Genomic DNA, 12,027 nt, shown 5'->3' on the forward strand with positions numbered 1-12,027 from the left:
ATGTAGAGGGCAGAGGTGAAGAATGCTGCTAAACATTTTATAATGCAAAGGACAGACCCCGCAACAAAGAATTATACAGCCCCAAATGGCAGTTTGCCCAAGTTGAGATCCTACCTTATAGTTTAATGGGTAATGTATAGTGTAATGCTTTTCAGAGAATGAAAAACAATTTTAATACAAACTTGCTAATGATTATGTCTTTTTACCCCCACTATTCTCAAGGAGGATGATTTCAATATTTGCATCTCATTAAACAATGTAACATTGATAATGATGTTAGCTTTAGATGCTGACACATGACCAAAACTATATAAAGGAATTACTAAGAAGACTTTTTACTAAGAAGACTTTAGTAGATGGAGATGTAAACAGTTGTTTCCTTTATTTTCTTAGAGTAGAAGTAGCATTTTCCTCATTAACAGAAATAAAGAAGATAATAGTAGATAAGGCTAAGTTTAGAAAAACTATACTTATACTCCAATCATATTTCTGAAACTCTGATAACTACAGGGGCTACTCTACAGCTTGAGATCTAGCTAGTTAAGATTACCTAAGACTCAAATTCTTTTTATTCAAGAGTTTTGAGTAGAAAAATAATGTCCAATTATTTCTTATGTAATAATACATATCTAATACAATAATAAAATTTCAAATAAATGAGAAATATCCACTTAATATACAAGGATTTTTTAATCAGATAAAGATGAATCATAATAGTGTAGAACCATTTAAATTTTGAAACCTAACTTTCTTGCTAGTACTCCAAAGGTCAATTTCAAAAAACTGTGTTGAATCATTTAATGCAAATTTTTATTTGTTTAACAGTAAAATCTTCACTATTAGAGGGATGGCCCAGAACTGGGGAACCAACTGGGCATGACCTAATTGTATCTAACCCAACTGTGAAACTGCCAAAAAGCAATGCCCCTTCATTTCTATTATTGCAAAACTTCAATAAAGTGTTAACTCTCTATGCCCGTTAGACCTTCAAAGAATTAGAATAGTAAAAAGTTTTAAATACACTCGTCACACCCATTACCCACATGAAATCTTCTAAGAAACCTACTGATCTTTGTATGTTAGTGTCTATTTCTCTCTCTCTCTCTGTCTTCTTTGTGTGTATGTATGTGTCTGTGTGTGTGTGCTCATGTGTGCGTGTCTTGGAGATGCAAGGTATATTCTTCTATTTGTATCTTTTTCTTTTCTACCTTACCTATGATAGAACTGGGAAACTCCTCATCTATCTCTATATTTGTTAATCTGTTATTGCATTCTACCATGAGTCTTTTTTTGTTGTTAAATAGCTATGTCTCTTTTACTCAATTAACCATTCTTCAAAACAAAACAGATGTTTTCCTTATTTTAGTAATTGAATTATTTTACATTTCATTTAAAATGTCTATGCATTCATCCACTTAATCATTTAACATATAATTATTGAATATCTATTGTATTCCTGGTTTATTTTGGAATTAGGAATACGACAATTAACAAAAAAAATAGATTTTACATACCCTCACTATGCCTTAGAGTTTTTGGAGAAGATAGACAAGTAATCTGGCAATGGTTTTTCATATGATAAATTCTTGAGAGCAGAAGTGGAGTTCCACCAGAACATGTAGAAGAGGCAACTAAGTCAGTATTAAAGGGGTTGAGACTTGAGCAAAACACGCCTAAGGTTTTGAAATCTAGACTTAAATAAGAGGAATTGACCTAAATTACCTTTCTGGGCAGTAAGAGTAGCTATTCCAAGTGGTAGAAACAGCAGCCAAATAGTGACATGATCAGATGTGTATTTTAAAAATATCACTCACTTTTTCATACAATACTACAGTGGAAACAGGATCGTAAGCAAAGAGACCAGTCAGGAGATTGTTGCAAATGTCCCTTCGAGAGGTGAAGTTGGCTTGCAGTAGAAGAGAGACAGAAGAAATTGAAAGATTACTGTCAGTTAGAGATGAAGATGGGAGAATTAGGGCTGATGCCATGGCTCTGACCTGGTCAGTTAGGAAACAATGATGCCATTCCTTGAGCTGGAGAGTAGAGGAGAAGTAGGAGCACAGAAGGTTGAGGGGAAGGAGCTGAAAAAAAAAATAGGATAAGTTCAATTTAGACAACATTCTATATAAATTACCTAGCAGACATTCTCATGGAAGGGACCAGGGGAGAAGTTGGCTACATAGTCTGAAACATAATGAAGAATCAAGTACAATAGTTAGACTTGGGAGGTGAAAGTTTTTTTTCTTAATGAATGAATACATTGTACATATATTAAATTAATTCCTTCCAATATAGATGAAGAAGTAAAGAACCTATCATCCAGTCCTTGATATGTATCATCAAAGGCTTTGAACAATTTTGTCATCACTGTACACTTGTGTTCCTTATTGGTGTCTTTGTCAAAAGATCAAATTAAAATATTTTATTAATCTCTTACATTTGTGTAGTCCTTCACAGCTTACTGCAGTTCTTCCCCATACAACTCTGGACAAAGTCTCAAGTCTGTGAGCTGGCATTAGAGAAGCAGCCTAGGGCCAGGAAACCAGGATAGAACCACAGACCAGGAGTTCTAATGAGGTTGCTGCAAGCATTTATTCTGGGGTCACAGCCAGTGTTCAGAACCAGAAGTCACAGAGTTAACCAAGCCAAGGCCCAATATCTAAGCCAAGAGTCAGAGCCAAGGCCATGGGCAGAGCCAAGAAGCAGTCACAGGATTAGCACATTAGAACAAGCCCCAGAACTGCTGTTCAACCCATAGTCCTCCCTTAGGCCTGTGTCCTTTGGAGGCATTCTCTCTCCACAGACTGGCACTCTCAAAGGAAAGCGAGAGGTGGGAAAGGGCAACTGAGGGTTCCCCTGCCTTTATGGGAACTTTGCTTTGGACAGCACATCCACTACTCGATAACATATCTTAACCACATTCTGCACTTTCTTTTAAGACAGGTGAGGTTATTTTTAAAAAATCAACTTTGAGTATTATTTACAAATCTATTAATCCCCCTGAATGTAAACATTCATTTTTTACATTAAATTAAAATCAGTGAGAAAAAAAAATGCAATGATTTCAAATTCAATTGAATTTTTTTCAAAGAATCTTAAAAAACAGAAAATTCCAATTTCTATTTTTAATTGTTTCTTATGACATCTTATGATAGATCCTCCTTCACTCATCCTCTTTTATGGAACTTCAGTCATAACCCCTAGATTATTTTCCTTTCTCCTTTTCGATTTTGATGGAGGCAAAAGACCCTAAGATCCACCCAGGTTAAGAGAAAAAAAATAATAAATAACTAAATTTTTACTAAACCTGTATTCTTAGAAATGTAGAAAATATATTTGTCTTTTTAAATATAATTTTGAATTGATAATACAATCATATGGATCAATAATTTTAAAAGTGCATTTAAAAGTATACAGTGAAGCTTTCTTTCCCAGATCAGTCCCTCCTGTATTTCGGTTGCACACCACTGCCCACAAAGGTGATTGTTGTCATTAACTTTTTTGCTATCCCTTCAGAACTTTGTAGAAGTACAAACAGATATATGTTCCCATGTCTTCCTTTTCTAAGCAATACATAGCACCATATTGCTCTGAACTTTGCTTTTTTTCATATAAGTATGTACAGATATTTCTCATTTCTTTTTTGAGTTGTAAAGCATTCTATTATAAGATGTCTTTTAGATTCTTTAACCAGTCTTTTGTTCAAAACTGTTTACATAGACACTTAGGTTGTTCCTTTACTATTACAACATAGTGATAAATAATCTATATGGACATGAGTTTGAGTAAACTCAGGGAGATAGTGAAGGACGGGGAAGCCTGAAGTGCTGCAGTTTATGAGATTGCAGAACCAGACATGATTTGGCAGCTTAACAACAACAATTTATTTGTATATCATTTTGAATATATGCAAGCACATCCATAGGACAAATTGCCAGAATTGAATTTGATCAATTAGGAGATATTTGCATTATTAATTTTAATGGATATTACTAAATAGCCTGCCACAGTGTCATACCCACTTTCCCACAGCCTCACTAGCAGGTACTTTCAACAACTTTTAAAGTTTGCCAATATGCAAATAAAAATCTATGGTTCTCACTATAGTTTAATTAATTTTTCTCTTATTGTGGGTGTTATTGAGCATCTTGTCATATATTTAAAAGGCCAAAGATGTATTTCCTTTTCACAATATTTATGTATATTCTTTTAAGTTGTTGCTATTTTTTAATCATCAATATCTAGAATAACTTTATGACACAAGTGCCTTTCCTATAATGTGAGTTTGTGAGTACTTTTCCAAGCGTTTTGTTCATCATTTGACTTTCACATATTGTTCTTGGCCATGCACAATTTTTAAATATTCATCTGTATTTGGCTTCTATATTATCAAAAATATAAAACATACGGGTACCTCAACACGATAAAAATATATCTCTCTTTCCCTAACCTAGCATCATATTTATTTGGAATATACCAGGTGTAGGAGCAAATTAGAAATATTTAATATCAACATTATGACTAACGTTTTCTGAATGGTACTGACACACAGATATGAAAAAGAAAATAAAAATCGAGACAAAAACATACCTAGACACAACCCCCAAATTTTGCAGGACTCATACGAAGAAATTTTATAAATGCTACTGAAGAACAAAAAGGAATTCTTAAGCTAATGAAAAACATACTATTACCTTGGACTAGAAGACCCAACATCATAAAAACACCAATTTCCCATAGGTTAACCCATTCATTTTATATACAATCCTCCCCAAAATAAGTGACTGGGTTTTTCTGTGTGTTTATGTTTGTTTGTTTTGTTTTCTAGTTTTGTTTTAAAAACTAGCCAAGATAAATACAAAATCCAAACAAAAAAACAAATACATAAGAACATCCAGGGAAACCATGATTCAGAAGAGCAATAAAGGTAAATTTGTTCTAGAATATTTAAAATATATCACAAATTCTCACTAATTAAATTAGTATGTTAGTATCACAAGAGAATAATAGAAAATTATAATAAATCCAACAATAGATTCAATATATAAGGAAATATAGTTTATGATAAAGATGGTATCTCAAGTCAATAGGTGAAGATGAATTACTCCATTAATGCTATTGGGATGCCTGGATAATCATCTAAAACAAAATGTTGGATCCATATTTCATATATTCCAAGAACAGGGTAAATTCAAAATGAATCAATATTAGAAAAGAGAGAGAAGCAAGGACAAAAGGAAAGAAAAGAGAGAAAGGAAGGAAGGGAGAAAGAAGGGAAGGAAGGAGAGAAGTAGGACTAAAGCCCTAAACTGCATTGTAGGTGAAACTTGAAATGAGGCAAACTTCTAACTATAAGGCAAATATATTTTTTAGTATTTTTTATGTTTGTATAATTTTAAAATCTTGCAAATTTTTTCTTGGCTAACAAAATAACAGCCTGTGTCAAACCTCAAGCAGAGATTTTTGAGAAAAAAATGAGTAATCTCTTCTCTTTAAAGCAAAATGATATGTATGAGAATATCACAGGACTATAAACAGAGGGAATGGGATTTTAAAAGGCCTCTGGTTGAAATATATATATATTTTTTAATTCTGAGCAATCTTTCAAGTTAAGTATGTTAAGCCCTTGTATATTTTTTAAAAGAACATGGATTATAATGATTTATAGTCAGAAGACACAGGTTTGAGTTCCTTTTCTCTTACCAACCTTGTCTTTAGGGAAATTTCTTCATTTTTCTGAAACTTAGTTTTCTAACTAAGAAATGAAATTAATGGTAAAATTCTTGTCAAAGTCACCAAGTTACTGTTTTGATCAAATAATCTATTCTGAAAATACTTCGTAGTCTATAAAAACTACTTCACAATCTGTAAAAACTATATAAATGTTCATTGTTACTTAATATGTTATATATTTAAGCAAACAGATATATATTTATTTCAAAATAAGAAATTCAGATTAATTAAGCAAACAAAGATAGTCTATTCAACATCCTAGCAGCCTTGGGGTTTACAGAGTAGACGTTAAAATAAGTTTATTACTGTCTATGAAACTCCACTTTATTGATTTGAACATCATAATTTAAAATCAAGATGGATGATATGTGGAAAATTCACTATTCCAAATGGCATGTTGGTGGATAGAAGCATCAGCAGGTCAACAGGTACCATGAGGTATTGAAACAAAGCCAAACCCCTGATGGCCATCCACTGAAGCAGTCTACACAGACAGGCACACAACAGCGAGTCTTGGCAGGAGCACCCGGGCTGCAGAAGGAGCAAAGAAGGAAGGCATCTCTCTCCTCTTTCTGAACCATCACCCCCGTGTGCAAGTCTCTCCTTCAGGAGCCTGCAAAAGGTCATACTGAGAGCAAACAGAAAACAACAGCCTCTTTTCCCCTCTGGGTTTTTGTAACACAGAGGATAAAGCTCTCAGACACGATGTGTTTTGCGTCCCGACAAGAAAATTAAAAAAAAACATTTTCAAATAAGGATGCTGGGAAGAGGAAGTGGCTTCAGTTTGGGTCTGGAATCTTAACTCTAAATAGGCAAGTAGGGCCAGTTCAATTCAGGAAGCCCTATATCCAGGTGGACTCTTTATTTCTGAAAAAGAAATGACTTGCTGACTATGATTAGCCCCACTATCTGAGATGGAAAATGCATTAATATAGAGTTTACTGTATATACTTCTGTGCTTTAAATGACAGATATTATCTTCTGATCCCACTGTCTGTTCTCAAGAACAAAATAAATTAAAAATAAAACGCAAACACTTCCCTTCCCCTATTGCCTCCCCTGCCCCATGAAAAGAGAAAGAAGAAAATCTTTTGTGATCAAGAAAAATTTTTTCATGAAACTAGTTTAAATCCTTTCATTATGTTGCTCAGTTTTCATTCCACAGAATTTGTTCTTTTCTTTGTTTCACATAACTAATTTTCAAAAATTCTTCTTCAATGTTTGTTTATTTGCCCAAAGGATGGCTTCTACCAGTTGCATTATTTGAGTAATTGTCAGCAAAATTCTATATTGGACTAAGCTTCCCTAAAGGTTCTTTGTAGATTGTGCCTATTTCCACCCAGAATGATTAGGTGTAGCTCTAAGCTGAGGATTCCGCCTGTTGGTTCCACCTACTGCCGGGGCATGCTGGAGTCAGCTTGCATCACTTACCAGAGTTGATAATGATTGTAGCTGGAAATTGGCCATGGCACAGATATTTAACTATGGAAATTGCCAAAAACTAAAAACCAACTTCCCCCACTCAAGAAAGTCAGTTGTTAGTCATTTTCCAGCATACCACAGCTATGTTCTTTCTTGCGGACCACTGTTCTCTGACCAGTGTGATGAAAGAGGCAACTTAAATATTTTGAAAGGATGATTTGCATCCTACTTGCAATACAAACTGAAGGTGAGTGCCTACTCATACCAAAACATATAAACCATATTGAGTCAGGTGTAAAACCATTTGACATCCTCCAGAAGCAGAATTTTAAGCTGTTAAGTATATAATCACTTTATGGCACTATTGGGAACCTATTCTTGAAAGCCATTCATATTTCTTGCTGGCAAGAATTGATTTCAGTCTTTTTTGTAATGAGTGGTTCATTTTTTAAAAATTTCTCCCAGTGCACTAAGATCACCAGAATTCAGAGGCAATTTACTAAGGCTGAAGCCAGTTGGCTGGATGAGTACAACCACCTATAAGAAGGTATCATAGTGTGACTATTTTCCATGCTCCACTATTTGCAGCAAACCAAAAATTCAAATAAGTTGCAAGACAGAGTGTGGAGAATGGAAAAGTAAAGGGGAGGGAGAGCTGCAGTTCGTTAATCAAGTCATGAACTAGAAACAATTGCTTTGGGGCAATAGTATAGGGAGAACATAGGTACAAAGGATTCTCATTCCTAGCTTCCTTTCCCTGCTTTCAGCAAATATGGTGGTGAGATGGTCCAAAACACTTTTCTCCTAGATACCAGATAATTTGAAATCTTCTTCAAAACATGACCTAGAGCATTTGTTGTGAGATGAATTGTATCTCCCCCACAAAATTCTTACATGGAAACCTTAAGGCACCAGTAGCTCCTCAGAATGTGACTATTTGAAAAGAGGACCTTTAAAGAGATAATTATGGTAAAATGTTGTCCATGTGAGCCCTAATCCAATATGACTGGTCTCCTTATAAGAGTGGATTAAGATAAAGACAACACACAGAGACACCAGGTGAAAGACAACAGAAGACAGCCAAGGAGACAGGCTTCCAAATTAACAACTTTGCTGACACCTTGATCTTGGTCTTACAGCCTCCAGAACTGTGAGAAAATATGTTTTTGTAGTTTAAGCCACCCAGTCGGTGGTACTTTGTTACATTAACTCTAGTAATCTAATACAGCATTCCTCATTATCATGAACTGAATTTTGTACTTGCTCCAAATTCATGATAAGATGGCATCACAAACTCAATGGACATGAGTTTGAGCAAATTCTAGGAGATAGTAAAGGACAAGGAAGCCTGGCGAGCTGCAGTCCCTGGGGTCAAAAAGAGTCAGACACAATTGAGGGACTGAACAATGACAATCAAATTCATATGTTGAAACTTTAACCCCCAATGTGAATATATTTGGAGACAGGACCTTTACAGAGATAACTAAGCTTAAATGAAGTCATAAGGATAAGATCTTAATCTGAAAGAACTGATATCATAAGACAAAAAATAAACACCAGAAATTTCTCTCTTTCCACACCTACACAGAGGAAAAGCTACATGAAGACATAGCAAGGAGGAATTGTCCACAGCTTGGAAGACAGGCCTCACCAGCATCTTGCCAGCACCTTGATCTTGGACTTTCAGTCTCCAGAAATTTAAGAACATAAATTTCTGTTATTTAAGCCACCAGTATGTGGCATTTTGTTATGGTAGCCCAAGCAGACCAATAACAGTGGTTAAGACTCTGCACTCCCAATGCAGGGGGCCTAAGTTCGATCCCTGGTCAGGGAACTAAGATACTGCATGATGCAACTAAAGATGCCACAGGCCATATCAAAGTTCCTGCACATGGCAATGAATACCCAGCACAGACAAGTAAATAAATATTTTAACAACAAAGAAAGAATCATAGTATCCTGGTATCTTTGTATCAGTACCTTTCTTTGTTAAGTTTTACTGCTGCACTATTAAATGATGTAGTTACCTCTGAGGCTAAATCCAAAATGGAATCTGAGAAGAAATAATGCCAGTTCGTTTTTCCCAAACTTCAAGTGTACTTCAAATAAGAAGCAAGTAAGAAAAAAGTTACATATAATACTTTACTACCATGTGGTCTGGGGCTTCTAAAGGCTTCACTCCTAAAATTAGAAACAAATTAGAGAGATATTTAGTTACTGGTAGACAGTGACCAGAAAAGAGGCTACCTATTCTGCTCATGGGCATAATTCTTCACTTAAGTGACCCAGCAGCACAGTTTTTTAGGAGGAAGCATGAACACTTCCTGACCACTAGGTTATCATGTGGTCTACCAATGTCAGAGTCACCCAAATGCGTGATGAGTTTCTGTGATGCCCCTCAGGTTCTGCACTCTGGAAGAACCCCAACTGACTCAGTGCCTGGCACTGCAGAGGAAAGTGAAAATAGATCTGTATTGCATATCTTTCTATGCTTATCCTCCATCCTTTTTAATCCTGCTCTGTACTTTGGGAAGTGACCAAAATGATGGCATCAACAGATTACCTTTGTCTTACGACTTCTGGTATGTATTTACCAGAAGAGTATCCACAGATAGAGGAGATTGGGGTTATGGCTTTCATTCCATTGGCTGTCCCCTCCGCCTTCCAGATCCTTGGGGATTGACTGTGTTATTTTATTGCTGTTCACAGGTCCAGTCAGCATCCTTCACCACTTAAATACACTCTCTGAGTTCCAGTATCTCTCTTTCTACATTTTCTTTTAGGCATACATTGTAAAGGCTCCCCTTTCTTTCTGGTGATTGAGTACTGCCCAGTCCTTGCACATTTCTGTAAACATTGCCCACAGCTTTGTAAACCATCCCAAATTAATCAGTTTGAGTGAACTATCTTTTTGTTGTTTTGCCAGGGCTCTGACAGGTATAAGAACCAGTGAGAGTCAAAGTGTAGCTGAGCCATCAGACACACACACACACACACACACACACACACACACCCTAATGCCTCTGCACACCCAGCCAAATCACTACATTCTAATATGTTCCCACCTTAAGGTTTTTGTGCCTAGTGTTTTTTCTTCTGAAGACTCTCTCCATTTTTCTTTCCATGATTGGTTCCATCTCATAATTTCAGTTTCCTTTTCAGAGTCCCTGTCTGTATAAAAGAGGTCCCTCTCTTCTCTTGTGATTGCTCTGCTTCATTTCCTTCTAATGTTTATCAACATCTGAATCTATCTTTATACAGTTTCTATCACCCACTTCTACAGGCTCCAAGAGATTAGGGATCTTGGCTGTGTTCCTACACCTCTAGTGCCCACAACTGTGTCTCAGACATAGCAGGCTCTCAATAATTCTATACATCACTTATCAGTCACTCTCTACTCCCTTCTGTTCACCCACATGAATACACTTACATACACATAGTCTCTCCACCATGCACATATACCTTTAAGATTATTCACATTTTTAATAGATAATTCCAACAGGCTACTTTAGATGCTATTTTGATTAAATTACATATATAAGAATTGTTGAGGAGCAGAGCCACTGGGTATATCATCAGATTGCCCTAAACCTAAGGGTTGTCAATCTCCCTAGAAATATGCTTTGACTTAGGCAAGGAGGCAATAAATTATTAATAACATGGAGAGATTTTTACTCCCAGGGAGGGACTTGGGCACCAGGGGAGAAATAGTCTCAATCATTGATTCATTCGGCCAATTTCTATTTCCTTAAATAAAAAGTGGTACATCAATAGAAAGTTTAAGGATAATGATGGAACACTTAATATTAAATGAAAGAAAAACCAAGGAGATGTGGATGAGATTTGAAAGACTTTGAAGTCCACATGAGGAGGGATTTGGTCTTTTGCCTTCTACCTAGAATACATAATTAAGATGACTTTGGCTCCAATGGGGCACATGGGGACTGTAGAAGGTTTGAACATTTTAAGGATTTAGAACATGTCTACAGTTGTCTCTGCCTTAATTACATAAGGGGGAAGCTTTTATTTTAACTCTGGCCAAGAAACCCTAGTCATGAAACTGTTTTTATTTGATGAAATGTTTACTCTCACAGGAAAGAGGCAAGACTGTGCACATTTGATGAGCCAACACTGAAGTGGTTATACATGAGCAGAGGGAAAGATCCAAGGAATGGGCATGGAAAAGTTGCCAAAATTATCATGACATCAAGGTCATAGATCAAATCCATGACCTTCCTGAAAATCTTGGGAAATGCATGTTTACAAAATACATGGCACAATCACGAAACTTCTAAAGGCATTCTCCAAACAGTCATGTATTCCAAACTGCTAAATTGTATATAACAATGAATAAAATGTTAATGTTTCAAAGACTTTGAAAGCAAACATGCTTATAAATGCAGATTTCAGTTATAGAGAAATCCTTGTCGTGAATCATCTGTGCATACCTTTTCTTTGCACAAATGTAGCCAAACTGCCAGACAGCTGAAAGATAAAGACAAACACTGAGAACAAAGCACAGCACTAAAGCTAAGAGAGATTTGACTCGTGTTTTGAGGGTCCATGCCACTTCTGACTGCTGTGGGATGTTTACTGTTCGTGAAGGACAGAGAGAGTGAACACTGATTATGAGCTCACTCCAAAGTCTCTCACACCCAATAAACTGTGCTGCGTTTAGAGGATCTGGTTGGGAATGGCTGAGACCATCCTATCAGTATGACTCCTCTGGAAGCTCTGAGATAATCTTCCATAGTCACAAATATTATTACTTGGTCAATAAAAACCTCATTTTGCAGGACTAGATTGATGAAGATAAATAATACATGCACAGTTAATGACTACAGCAACAGTCTGGAATCCAACAGCCTTGAG

This window comes from Giraffa tippelskirchi, chromosome 3, assembly GCF_054371585.1.
Source record: "Giraffa tippelskirchi isolate mGirTip1 chromosome 3, T2T-mGirTip1v1.2.pri, whole genome shotgun sequence".
NCBI classification, from domain to species: domain Eukaryota; kingdom Metazoa; phylum Chordata; class Mammalia; order Artiodactyla; family Giraffidae; genus Giraffa; species Giraffa tippelskirchi.